Source organism: Podarcis tiliguerta (assembly GCF_965153285.1).
Source record: "Podarcis tiliguerta genome assembly, chromosome: 8".
Lineage (NCBI taxonomy): Eukaryota > Metazoa > Chordata > Lepidosauria > Squamata > Lacertidae > Podarcis > Podarcis tiliguerta.
In genome coordinates, this window is record NC_139541.1 from 61,408,574 (window position 1) to 61,422,795 (window position 14,222).

The window sequence follows — 14,222 nt, forward strand, 5'->3', positions numbered from 1 at the left end:
GATGATACACTCCCTGAATGTGCCGCTGAACACCCATTATATCTTGCCTGCCCAAATCTCCATCAATGCCAGCACCTCCCCAAACTGCCAGCTTCCCATTCTAGGTCTGAACCGCTACTCAGAACTCCCCGTGTCTGAGCCTCACTCCCATGTGCCGCTGCTGAACACACATCCTCCACACATCCTCTTGTGTGCTAAAATGGCAGCCACCCAGTCTTGACAATGTTATCCAGGTCTCTTTCCCTGCTGACTGAAGGCCACAGCTACTGCCACACGTTCCACACCCTTCCGCACAGACTCCAGGTAGGGACGGGTGAATCTGTTAGTTTCAGATTCTCTCAGTTTCTTATATTTCCAATCTTAAATTTTGTTGTTCATATTTCCATAAGTTGCAACAACAACAACAATAATAACAACAACTTCATGAAAATCCACCATTGCTTTAGTGCAAATTTCTCCTGACACACACATTTTTGCAAAGCAGTTTTCCCTAATACAGTGCACTTTTCAGTACAGCTATTTTCCCCTACAATATAAGTTGTTGTGCACATTTTACCCTAGTATATGCATTTCTGTACACACCACTTGGCCTGGAGAACTGCACTGCAAAATCTGGAGAAGTCTGAATTTTTAAGGACAACTGTGTTTCGGTTTGTGTGTTGTTTCAGGAAGAGCAAATTAGGTAGGTTCATATTTAAATATGAACTGACTGAAATTTCTTCCCCATCCCTAACTCCAGGCTGCAAATTCCCCTCTCCTTGATATGAGGATAACAGGAAGCTGTCTTGTACAGAGTCAGACCATTGGTCCATCTAGCTCAGTATGGTCTACACTGAGTGGCAGTGGCTCTCCAGGGTTTTCAGCTAACAACCTTTCCCAGCCCTTCATGGAGATGCCAGGGGTTGAACTGCGGACTTTCTGCTCTACCCCTGAGCTACAGCCCTTCCTGAAGGTCAGGCGGCAGCTGTAGCTGGTAGCCCTTTGTCCTGCAAAGGGCATGGCTTTCTTGTGCTAAAGAGGATTCAGCAGTTTGCCTGCAGAGCATGATAAGGGTGCTGCAAACCTCACAGGGGATCCCAAAGGGACAGAAAGCCCCGCTCTGGTCATTGGCAGGGCAGTGCAGCTGGGGCAAATGACTGGGGACATGACTATTGGGGGTGGAAGTCTTCTGGAATTACCAGTGAGGGGAAGGAGCAAGTTATTTCTGAAGAGTCCCTGGTGAGTCTTCTTCCTGCTAATTGGGCCTCGCTTGCAGATGCAGGCGTGGGTATCATTTCCGTGGCAGCCGGTCTCTCGGAAAGGAGAAACCAGGCAGATTTGCCTACCTTCTGTCTGACCACCTGCAGAAAGCACAGAATCGTAGTTAAGAGCCCGCCATATGGCTTTCTAATGAAAACATCACTTCCAATAGATTTGCTCTAGGATATACGCAGCCTGCTCTGCAAGGAGGCAGGCTGGATCAAATCAAGAGCCACTAATCTCCAGGCAGAGAGAAAGCGAGTTCTGATTAAACGAGACTGACCTGTTGGCCCAGAACTAGATATTTCTGAGATGGGGGTTTCTTGATTCCCAGTCTGCGTCTTAATGCATCTGAGCCTCCTCATAGGGAGGGCGGGAAGGTGGGGGAACCTGGATTGCATTATGCCATGAAGTCGATATGATCTCCCTCTATGTGTAGCACATAATTACGTTTGAAGGGCGTAAGCCCTTGAAACCTTGGAAATACCTACGTCAAATATGCACACTTTGTTCACATATATAGGCCTAACACTAAATTAAATCAGGGCTCAGTATGAACGAGCAAGTTGGGGGGAGGGCAAAAATCACACTCGCTCAGCTCCTCCCCTGGTCAAGCTGCTGCTGCTGCTGCACCAGCTAGAGCTAAGCCATGGTTTGTTTTAGTGTCATGTGCAAACCAGAGGTTATGGTTTGACTTCTCCAGATAAATGCAAACTGAATAACATTAGTTAACTAACACACAATGATACGAGAGCTAATTTCAGTGTGCACTCGTGTGTGTTTGTGTGTGTGTTCTGAAGTAGTAAATCTTTGTGTAAGAATAAGAGAGTTACACATATATGAGTGCCCCTATTTTCTTAAGCGAAATTTTAGAGGATATGCAACTCTTGTGATTTACACTGTCAACACAAGCTTTCCGGCTGGTAAGAGCTTCAGGTTATTTTAAACACCGAAGCAGTGTTTACAGATGAGCAGAAGCTTATCTGCTTCATTGTAAAGTTAAAAAGCAAAGTGTGAAATGCATTGGGAATAAAGGATACAGGATTTCTGGACAGCTGTTTTAAAACTTATCTTACATGCCTTTTACAGCTGTTTGCTCCCTCTTGTTGCATTGATTCAGTATTATTATCCTTTCTGTTTATTTGGAGAGGCTGAAACTGAGATATCAGTGGGTTGTCTACCCTACAACCATCCACTGAGTTTGTGGCTAAGGCCAGATCTGTATTCACAGTAGAATGAGATGGTAGAGTCCTGCTTTGTAAAGCAGATACCATTTTCAATGCTCTCTCATAATGTACGATAAACAAGTAATTTCCCTGCAAGCAAATAACTAGTCTAGCGCATCTGGAAGAAAGATTCGAGTCCAGTCCTTCTCCTTCTCTTGTCCTAGGATTTATTTATTTTTTACATGCAGGGTAAATGTGGTTCTATTTCTGCAGTCTGAAGTGGTACAGACAGTTCTGCCACGTTAGGACTATACTATCTCATTCTCCTGCATGTGTAGATCCAGCTTTGTTTGATAGGGCCTGGATTAAAAGAGCTGGTAGGGTTTGGGCAGGGACCCTGATGAGGGATGCTCAAGGGCCCCACACATCTCCTGACCTACAAATAGGAATGTAAGAAGACAGGGATTAGTTACTTGTTACCCAAAGGTTTCCAGTGGTTGACATCGCAGATGTAAATACATTATACCATAAAATCAGAACAAAAAAACCTCCGTAACAGCCACAGGACACTTTGGCAGCACTAGTAACAAAACAACATAATCTTTATCAAAAACCTGAGACTGAAACTACAGTGCCACCTCGGGTTACAGACGCTTCAGATTACAGACTCCGCTAACCCAGAAATAGTACCTCAGGTTAAGAACTTTGCTTCAGGATGAGAACAGAAATCGCACAGTGGTGGCAGCGAGAGGCCCCATTAGCTAAAGTGGTGCCTCAGGTTAAGAACAGTTTCAGGTTAAGAACGGTCCTCCAGAACGAATTAAGTTCTTAACCCGAGGTACCACTGTATGTGAATGAAGGTGCCAGGTGCATCTTACTGGGGAGAGCCTTTCATAGATGGGGAGCCACAACTGAAAGGGCCCTCTCCCTTGTCACCACCCTCCAGGACCTGAGAGGAAGATTCAAGGGCCTGGGGATGTTTCATACAGTACTGAGATAAAGGTACCTTTTTACCTATACTGGGATAGGCATTCTGGAAGATTTTGGGTTCCTGAGCTGTAAATAGCTTTATACATAAAAAACCCACAGCACTTTGAACTGAGCTTGGAAACATACAAGCAGCCATTGTAGTTGCAACAGCATTGGTGTTATATGATATGTTCATGTTGAATTGCACTAAATTGGGGCTTCTGAACCATGCAGAGTTCAGCCAAAAACTTCATTGTTTGTCTTGCTCACTGCTATTTAACACAAGTTATGTAACTATTTAAAGCAAAGGAAACATCCAAACAGCATGAAAAAAGCCATTAATTACATATCTTTTGTGGACCTGACCAAAAAAACTTGTGTGAACGAATGCCAGTCATATTCCTTTCTCCGATTTCCATTCTTGACCACATATGAACATGCAACCTACTGCAATTTCCACTTCCTTTTCTGTTTTCACTAGAACTGTCTGACGTCCCCTACCCACAAGGCCTATGGTCTCTTCTGCCATCATTTTTTTCACATGACGAGGCAGCCATGCAGAAAATGTGAATATTCCCAAACTGGATATGCATCACTTTGCAACATCTCTGTCCTGTGAAAAACCGACCAAATTAGCTTTCTTAAGTAGTTTGAAGTCATGCCAGGTTAATTGAGTTTTAACTGGCTTTTGCAGCTTAAAGGCTCCTACCGAACAACAATATCCGTATATTTCTTTGCGTATGTGACACACAAATTATTTCCTAACTTTGAAAAACAGGTTTCCTCTGTTGCTAGACACAACCTGTGAGGCGTGGTGAGGCTGTCCATATACCCTGCAGCATCTCACAGGTGAAAAATGGGAATACTTCTTTTTTCTTAATGCTTCTATTCTCATACCCATGAGATTCTTCCTATCACTAGAACACACTGATGCAGATTCTTCTCACTTGCTGTACAAACCAGAGTTGAGCCAAAATGCCTCTCCCATCTTGCATCCCAGGGATAAGGAACCCTTTCACCGTGAAGGCCGCATCTCTCAGAGAGAACCTTCTGGGGGCCGCATTCCAGGGGTGAGCACACTGGTTTCCCCCAGTTCAATTTAACACCAGAAAGTACTGATGAGGATTGAGGTGGAACTGCAACCCAGTCTCTATCCCCCCCCCAACCCCCCCAAAACCTACAGTCTTTTTGGGAAATGGTATGATACTGTAAACTTCCCAAAGTCCAAGGTGAACCATTCAGAAAGTGATATAGGGTGCATATTGTATGCTCAATTCCCCGAGAGCAAGTTCTGTGGAATTCAGTGGGTCTTGCATTTAAGTAAGCATGCACAGGACTACAAAAGTCACGACCCTTTCCCTTTCTTAGGCTGCAATCCTACCCATGTCTACTCAGAAGTAGGTCCCATTTTACTCAGTGGGGCTTTCTCCCAGGTAAGTGGATTGCAGCATCGTGGTTATATCCAATGCTAGTCCTGCTCAGAACTGGACTACTCAAATTAATGAACATTGCTAATGTAGGTCAGTGGGGCTACTCTGAGTAAAACATAGCTGGATACAAGCCTTACCGCTTAGGAATTGTCCTTATTTTCCTCTTTCTCTCTCTCCCCGCCCCTCCTCTTTTGTGGGTTTTTTTACAGACTCTTCCCCTGACATAATCAGGTTTCAGCACTGACAGGGATCCATCCATCATGTACAACAAAGGAATTTGCCGGGTCAGAGAATCCCCACCTGAGTTAGCAAAACGCCATGTTCCCACTTCGCTTCTGTGACAAAATAATAAATAACGCCATTTCCCCAGTATTATGTTTTCTCCCCTTCAGCAATCTGCAATTTGTTTTTTATTTCTTTCAGAGGTGTGCAATCGTTTGCATGGCCATTAGAGTTTGATTTGGAGGAGGGTGGCTGTGATGGCCCTGGGGAAAGCAGCGCCAACCGTACCCTAAGTGAGTGCAGAGAATAGGCTGATAAAGGGGTGCAGGGGTAGTGCATGGTGCCGTCCTTATGGGACTGTATTCTCGAGGACCTGGGAAGGGGTTAGATTAAATTGCATGCTCAAATGCTTCCCTAGGTAAACTCAACAATAACACAAGGTCTACAGATGAAGGGCGGTATACCATGCTGATAGGGGCTGTTGGGAGTTGTAGTCCAACATCTGGAGGACACAGTGTTGGTTTACACTGAGGAGTGCTGTCATTTTAAATTTTTGTTTATTAATTGAACTATTTCTGTACTCATTTCAGTTCAAAACTGAAAACTGGTGCATGATCCAAGTAGAGAAAAACAACAAAACATTACTATAAAACACACATCTGGTAGCAAATTACAACCACAAAGTGATCCAGGTATCCCACTCCCATACCTGCATCCTGAAGTACCACAGACCCTTGCTTGCTTGTACAGTAAGCTTGAGGATAAGCTACAGTAAGATACACAGGCTGGCTACATTCCCTGCGACTTTGGTCTTGACTTCTGTCACTCTTGCCCAAAATATGCCCTCCTTCCAGAAATGGGAGGACACTAGGGATGGATGAATCTGTCAGTTTTGCTTCTCTATGTTTCTCAGTTTTTTCCAATATAAATTCAGTTCCCCACATTTCTGCAGATATTTGGGGGGGAAATCCTAATGAAAATTCATTCACATTTTGGTGTGAATGTTTCCTTACAAACAGATTTTTGAAAGTAGTTTCTTCAATGCACAAGCTCTTGCAAAGAATTTCCCCCTACCATAATGCATTTTTGTATGTTATCTATGTTCCCCCCCTTCACATTCTGCCCTTATACATGCATTTTGTACCTCAGAAGCTTACAGGGAGGGCAGGTACGGTAATTAATGATGATGATGATGATGACTAATGATGTTTGGTTGGGAAACTGCTCCCCACTCCTGTCCTAAGATGCTATGAAGGTTGCCCTACATGCTCAGACGTCTGCCAGCACATGAGGGCCAGGGCATGACCCAGGGAGAGCAGCTGTAAATCGAAGATTGCACTCGGATGCCCTGCTGAGCCTCAGCTTTCTTGCAAGTGACCAGGATTTGCAGGGTCAAGTCAAGTATTTTAATTGTGGGTGGTGGGGAGAGAAGATCTGGTGCTTTTGAACATATGCCCACAGTATACAGTAGTTTCACCTCTCTGCCGACCTCTGTCTTTCAGAGTATTTCCCCTGCAGAAAGTGGCTGGGGAAAGGACAGGTGTGTAGGCAAAGGGCTGAAGGTGGAGTGGCCCCCTTGCATATTCTCCAAAGCAATTTCAAATAGCGACTCCCCCCATGTTTCTCCACAAACCTGATGTTTTCTCATAGCTATTGGAAATGTTGTTTATATTTAATGCTCTCCTGCTCAGTGCCATTAATTCTGCGTTGCTATTAAACGATGAAAAGCAGTCGGAATTCACCTCTGAGGAAATGTTCTAATGACACAAATATGCCTGGTGGAATTAGGGATGGAGGAGAAATTTGATTTAGTTTGCACTTAAAACTGAATCGACCTAATTTGTACCTTCTGAAACAAAGCACGAATGGAAACACAGCCACCTTTCTAAATTTGCCCTTCTCCGAATTTTGTAATCCAGCCAAATATGTATAGAAATGCACACACTAGGGCAAAGAGTGCATAAAACAGTGTACAAAAAATGTGTTATATTAGGAGAAAGGGTTTTCCACAAAACGTGTATATCAGGCAAAATGGCACACAGGCATTGTATATTATGAGAAATTTGTAGTAAAATGCTGATGAAATTTCACAAGGACTTTTCCTTTTTAATTGCAAACTAATGCGGAGAACTGAATTTAAGATTGGAAAATACGGGAAACGGGGAGAAACTGAAACTGACAGCTTCACCCATTCCTACTGGGGAGATGATATGTGCAGGCAAAGGGTTAGATGTGGAATGGTCCCCTTGCATTTCTCACAAGGCAATTGCAAACAGTGACACCTCCGCCCCATGTTTCTGCACAGACTGTTTCTTTGCTTCTGTCTCATGCACATGCACACACCTGCCCTGTCAGCGGCATCAATTCTGCTTTGTTATTAAATGATCAGAAGCAGCCATACCTCACTGTTGGGAAAACAGTCTAATGGCACAAAGATACCTGATGGGGTACTAGTTAAAGCGGTGCTTTGCAGCATAGGGGCAGCCATCCCTGCCCAAGAGTGTGGGGCACACTGGGGCACAAGGCCTTTCTCCCATGTGCCTGTAAGTGTAGAAACAGTGAAAATGAGAACTGGCACTTGCTTGGCTTCCATGACCCATTTTTATTTACTTTTGTATGCATTATTAACCCTCCTGGGTGTTCTGTAATCATAGTGCCACATTATATTGTTATGCCTACCCCACTTCTCCAAGCAGTGAGATGCTTTTTGGGACAGTTTCTTTTCCTTTGGAAAGAGGTCCCTTGAGGCTTGTTGGTGCTTAGCAATATTTGGGTTGATTTACAAATATACTAGTTGAGCATGGATGGAAGCATCGGATAAGCTCTCCAGCAGATCACCCACATGCACTCCAGCTGGTACCATAAGATGCTGACAGAGCCAAACTCAACTCTCAGACCCCCCCTCAAATTTTTGTATTTTTTCACACAGAGACATTTAGATCACTTCATCCTTTGGTGGTGAGTAGGGAGGGAGATGTAGTTCCTAGTCTTTGAGAAAGGCCAGCTATCGAGAGCCATCAGCCAGTCTCACTAACTAAAGAGAAATACGTGGCAACTGTGCTAAGACCAAAGCAATTTCTAGCACTACTCCTAGATCCATTTGGCCCTCTCCTGCTCCCAGTCTTATAAGAATATATATAATTAGAATCCATTGCCCCAAATTTTCCTCCATGGTGCCACTTTCTTTCTATGCACAGGTGATTCCCCTCTTCCTCTTTTCTCCACGATAAGTATTCAGACATGCAATCTTCCTCTGCATGAGGGCATAACTTAGTTGTATAAGAACACAAGAAATGTTCTGCTGTACCAGGACAAGGATCCAGGGGAATTCTGCTTCCAATAATTGCTGTCTACGTAGGCTCCCAGAAATTTGTATACAGGGCATGAAAGCAATGCTTCTCGGCATGGAAGTTCCACTGAAGCAATTGTGACAAACAGCCACCCATAATCCTCCATGAATTTGTCTAGTCCTTTTCTCTTAAAGCCACAGCCATCCCTAGAACTTGTGGCAGATGCAGGATTCTTGTTGTTTGGTCTGTCCTGCATCTACTGCAGGTCAGTTTCACAGCTGGTGACCCCATGCTCCATTACCATGGTGAGGCAGTTTCCTGGGTTGGCAGGGTGGGGGTGGTCTGTGACAGCTGCTAGAAGAGCAATCGTATTTGGGCAGCAGCCCCACCCAATTTTCCAGGGTGAACTTTGCCTAACAGTGCAACTACTGTCAGGGGTTGATTTGTCAAAGAGGGGAAAAGCTTTAAACATCCCACATTCACCTCCTCTTGTCCAAGGAACTGTATTAACAAACAGGTTCCATCAAAGCACAAGTAAAGAGGGAGCCTTTGTACTTATGCTGCACTAAGAATATTTATAGGAAATCTTTTACTATTACTAGTTGTTCAGAACTTGGGTTCTGATTCGGATCAAGCTAGCAGGATGAACACAAAATAGTGACAGTAAGGGTGGATCTGTGTCTACAAACACAGGCTGTTGCTGACTGGGTGAGCAAGCTCTGGCCCCAATTCCCCCTTCCATCTGGCTTTGCCCCACCTGTCTCCTTGCATCCTCTCTTTTTCCCCACCTTGGGATCTTCACCTCAGTCCCAGCTTCCCCAAGTCTTGCCCTGACTCTTGGCTGTACCTTCACCCTGCAGCCATGCTCATTTCTGTAGGTCCACATTCATTCATGAACTATGAAGGCTTGAAACATGGTGGTCTTTGCCATTCTTCTCAGCGGGACATTGGCTACTGGGCATGCAAATAGGTCTGTGAGGGTTTGGTGCATAATAGCTGCTGACAAAGCTGCCATAGACTATGAAGCCCATGGTGCACAGTGACTGCTGGTGAAGTAGACACATATCCAAGAAGATTTGGGTCTTGCGTGACTTCGCAGATAGGAACAGATGGCTGTGCAAATAAGAGCAGATGGAACCTGCGGAGTAATGGGAATATTTAAGCATGCTCCTAACTCCAGGTTGCACTTCAAATTTTGCAGGATGGCATGTTTCACCCCAAATTCTACTTTGGTCAGAATTTGCAATAATTCTAAGTTTGACATTGACAATGCTGTGAAGCTAGAAAGGAAGACAGTAGACAAGCTTTTTAAAAGAGAGAGAGAGAGAACAAAACAGTGCTCTTTTAGTATGCTGTTCCTCTGGGCCAGGAATCGGCAGGGAGAAGGGCTTTAGATGTTTGCATGCAGGTTCCCCAAATAAAGTGTGCCCCTTTATTATTATTATATATACACTCCACCTTTCCTCCAAGGTGCTCAAGGCGGCGCCTGTGATTTCTCAGTTTATCCTCATAATCAACCATGTGAGGTGGGTCAGGCTGAGAGTGACTGACTAGCCTGGGATCACCCATTGAGCTTCATGACTGAATGAGGATTTGAACACTGGTCTTCCAGGTCTACACCCTCTCAGCTTTCAGATGATACCCCTCCACCTGTCTGTCCCAACAAAGCAGCTCAGAAAAAGTGAGCAAAAAAAGCAGTCAAAAAAGGTTATCTGCCTACACTCATCACCTCTGCTCCCCATTGGGACTAGCTCTGTCTAAGCTCATTTACTGCCTTACTTTTTCACTTTGCAGCAATGTCATAATTACAGTTACTGCCAGATTCTGACCAAAATAGGATTTGGAGCGAAATATACAGTTCCACTAAAGCAAAAGCACATACTGAGCTGTGGGCATGCTTAAATATCCACATTACTCCTGCAGATTCCATCTGCTCTTAACTTGCACAACCATCTGCTCCTATCTGTAATTTGATATAGGCTCCAAATATTTTTGGGTATGTGAGTTTTGCTTACGGTTCCTGTGCCTCATAGGTTTGGGTTTTGTAACCTACAGTAAGCTATAAAGCCTCTACTTTGAGTGAAGTACATGGGAGCAAGAACAGAGGGTGGTAGTCAACTGAGTTTTACTCAGAGTAGACCCGTTGAAATCAATGAACATGAGTAAAACTTAAGTGGAATACCACCCAGAGAAAGCACTGGCAGCATGAAGAGGGTCTTGTAAAGGTAAAATTGCTCTCATGGCAAAACATTAACAACAACAATTTTGTTGGGTTGCCCCAGCCACTCTGGGCAGCTTCCAACATATATAAAAACATAACAAAGCATTACACATTTAAAAACTTCCCTATAAAGGGCTGCCTTCAGTTGTCTTCTAAAGGTTATATAGTTACTTATCTCCTTGGCTCAGGGTTCAGATAATTCCATAGCCTTTAACATTTCTCTTATGAAAATTGGGACATCCTAAGAAAAAGCGGGACATTCCAAGATCACATTAGAAACCAGAGCGGCTTCTGTAAATCTGGAGCTGGCTCTGAAAAATAGGGACGCTTGGAGGGTCTAATGTCAATCAGCCTAAAGTGCCTGAGAGGACTCCCTTTATTCTAGAATTTGGGGGTGCCCAATAAAATTGCAGTAGATTCAGGACAGACAAAAGGATTTTCTCAGCTCATGCTTGCAGGTTTCCTACAGGCATTTGCTGGCTACTGGGAGAGCAGGATGCTGGACTTGATGGACCACTGGCCTGATCCATCAAGGCTCTATAATCTTAGTTTAAGAATGTCTGCTCTCTCAGTCCTGCCTCTGAGCAAAACTTCACCTTGTTGCATTGGTGCTTCTACAGCTAGCCAGAAGAGAGGTTTCACCTCTTCCGCTTCTTTTCTGTACTTTTTGTTTTAAAGGAACAGTCAAACAAACAGCAGCCTACATCCTTGTTGTTTCCTTGGGGCCTGTGACGGTTGGGAAAGAATTTAAGTTCTTTTCAGGTCCTTTCCTATTCTGTTAAAATGCATGAAAAGTGAGGCTGGCCCAGCTACTTCTGTCCACAGCTACCTTTGCTCAACGAGACCTCGAATTAGGCCACAGATTATTACAAGTACAAGTCAGGGAAGGACACTCCTCAGGGATGTTGGGTCTTGCAGAAATCCCTCCTAGTCTCGCATGCTGATGGCAGGAGCAGCTGAGCTGTTTCTTCACAGAGATGGAGGTGAAATGTGTTTGGTCTGCATTTTAAAGCAAACCCATCTAATTTGTCAGCAATGGATTTATATGTGGATCAGAACGCAGCTGTCACACAGACTATACACTTCTCTGAATTATATGATGCAATTTCATTGGGGGAGGGTGCACAAAACTGTATTTTTTGAGGAATTTTTTTGGGGGGAAATGTACTGAAAAGCAGAACATTTTAGGGGAAGCACACAGATAAAATGCAAGTTAAATGCATGCAGTTTAAATGTGGGGTTTTCATTCATTTTTTAAATCTGCAAAACATGGGATGGACCACAACTATAATCGAGTCTGTGACACAGTATGGAAAAAGGCTTATCTGTCCATACCTGTTTCTTCCTTTATACTGGGTGCCATCAATATGAATCATTGTCTCCGTTTGAAAGGGCAGGGGTTGGGAGGCAGAATGCATTCTGTTAAGCAAATATTGTAGTTGTGTGACAAGAGTATTAATTCCTCCTGGGCCTGAGAAGCTATGTTATAAAGTACTGTTGCATGCCACCCCAATCTCCGAGCAGTGTGAGATTCCCGGGGTTCCAGGTTGAATTAACTAGAGTTTGTGTTTCCTTTGGAATGAGGTTGAGTGCAGACAGTGGTGTCTTTACAATATAAGGTTTATTTACACGTATCTACAGTTTGAACCTACAATGGAGGGTTCACAGCATTAAAGCACCAAGAAGGATTCAAATAGAAACCAAGCATTGCTCTGACTCTCTTGCTTCCTAGCTTGATGCTTTGCTTCTGGCTCACATCACTCCACTCTCAGCTCTCATCCTTCTTTTTCTAACTACCAACCAGTTGAGGGAGGAGCCCTCAACCCATTTTCTGCTTCCTTTATTCCCTTAATGGCCCCTTACCTAGGCAATTGCCTCACTAGGAAGCTAGCTTGGCTATTTCAGGAATCAGAAGGGAGACAAGGCATACAGACTACCTCTCCACCAAAAAAACCCTCATAACACGTTGTCTGTGTGTGCGAGCCTCATTTTCACCATGTTCTGTGGCCTTGCCCACTTTAGCTTCTGGCCCCTCCTGCTTTACTAGAATACAGCCCCCAACAGGTCTCAACTGAGATAATGCACTGTGGTGTCCTTGCAATGTCTGTGTGAGTGAGCAGCAAGCAGGTGTCAAGAAGAGTGGTTAGTGAATGTCAGTGCTCTCTGACGTGCTGAATTAAGATTCAGCTGTCCAGTATTCAAAAGATTAAAATCAACAGTAGCTAAAAATAAATAAAATGCACATAACTTCTACATGCCTGGGTAGGCTTGCCTACGCAAAAATGTTTTAACCAGGCGCCATAAGAAAGCAGAGGGAAGGTGCCTGCCTGGTGTCAATAGGCAGGGGGTTCCAAAGAGTAGTGCAACTTTTGATCTAGTTTTACTGATGGACTGTGAGTATAAACAAAACTCAGGCACTGGTTCTTAGTAACATCTTTGTATTCTTTATGGCAAGAAGGGGAGAAGTCAGCTTTCCGCTGCCACTCCTTTTTTGTTGAATTGGTTGGGGGCAAGATGATGCCGGGATATATAACTGCTTTGACTCGCTGACCAAAAGCAGAGGCCAAAGCATATTACCAGGCCAGGGTTTAAAGTTTTGTTTTCTAAAAAAAATAATTTATATTGCTGTACACTGCCCTGATATTTTTATGAAAGGGCGGTATATAAATACTTTTATAAATAACATAAATAAATGCTGCTGTTCATCACACACTGTCACACACATACATTACTATGCTAAAATGTTCAGCAAATCTGCCTGGGGCCTTTGTGGGACAGAGGTTCAGAGCACAGCTCCTTAAAGGAGGGACTTTATTGATGGTCCTTTTCCCCAAACACAGGATGTTCCACGGAGCAAACACAGATTTCAGCCCCTTTTAGCAGGCTTGGAAAGGCTGTGAGCTGTTAGTGCCAGCCAACAAGCAAAGGAACTGCTCCAAAAGAAATATCGCGTCAGGCCTGCCAACTGTGGAGTGCTTTCGGGATCACTCTGGTGTGGTATGTCGGCCAAAGAACTGGCAGCTGTAGAGACTGCTGGATACCCGCCAACAGCTTGACGTTGGTTCTGCAAAGGGGCATTCTGGCCACAGAGACGTCTTTCTGCTCCTGCCCAGGGCTCCACTGGTACTGCCGTAAGGTCTGCCGGCAGTCACTTGCAGCCTGCGCCATTTCTCAGGGCCATTTTTGTAGGTGTAGGTTTGTGACTCAAGAGAAACTCACGCTGCTTACATGTGTGTAAAGCCATCTTCACACCATACATTTAAGGCACTATCATACCACAGTCATGCCTCCCCCCCAAGAATCCTGGGAACTGTAGTTTGTTAAGGGTGCTGAGAGCTGTTAGGAGGCCTCTGATTCCCCTCAGAGAGCTACAATTCCCAGAGTTCTCTGGGAAAGCAAATTGGTTGTTAAAATTGCTATGAGAACAGGTGGAGGGAATAGGGTTCTTCTAAAAAACCTTTTCAGGTGCCACACATTTCCCTTAACATTTTAACAAGCTAGGGGTGCAGATATCAGAATCGTTAACAGGGTGGTGGGCACTGTCTCCTACTTTACCGATGGCATCCTCTGTTTCAATGCTGCTGGGCCTAAATCTGATTTAAAGAGAAGGAACTCCTAAGAGGGGAGAGCAAGAGGGGCCTTGAAGTTGCCCATAATCTGTTAGCAGCACATAGAAAACAGGCCG

The 14,222-nt window shown here is 44.3% G+C and overlaps 1 protein-coding gene and 1 long non-coding RNA gene across 3 annotated transcripts in view; one reads left to right on the forward strand and one right to left on the reverse strand.

Moving 5' to 3' along the window:
• Window positions 1–14,222, reverse strand: part of LOC310684880 — a 46,914-nt gene that overhangs the window by 32,178 nt on the left and 514 nt on the right. For both annotated transcript variants that reach the window (XR_014514922.1, XR_014514923.1), the window contains exon 2: window positions 1,179–1,340. This is a non-coding gene — a long non-coding RNA (uncharacterized lncRNA). The remainder of the gene's footprint in view (window positions 1–1,178; window positions 1,341–14,222) is intronic.
• The window catches only part of EXTL1 (exostosin like glycosyltransferase 1), a 59,509-nt gene that overhangs the window by 20,113 nt on the left and 25,174 nt on the right, over window positions 1–14,222 (forward strand). The gene's annotated exons all lie outside the window — the stretch shown is intronic.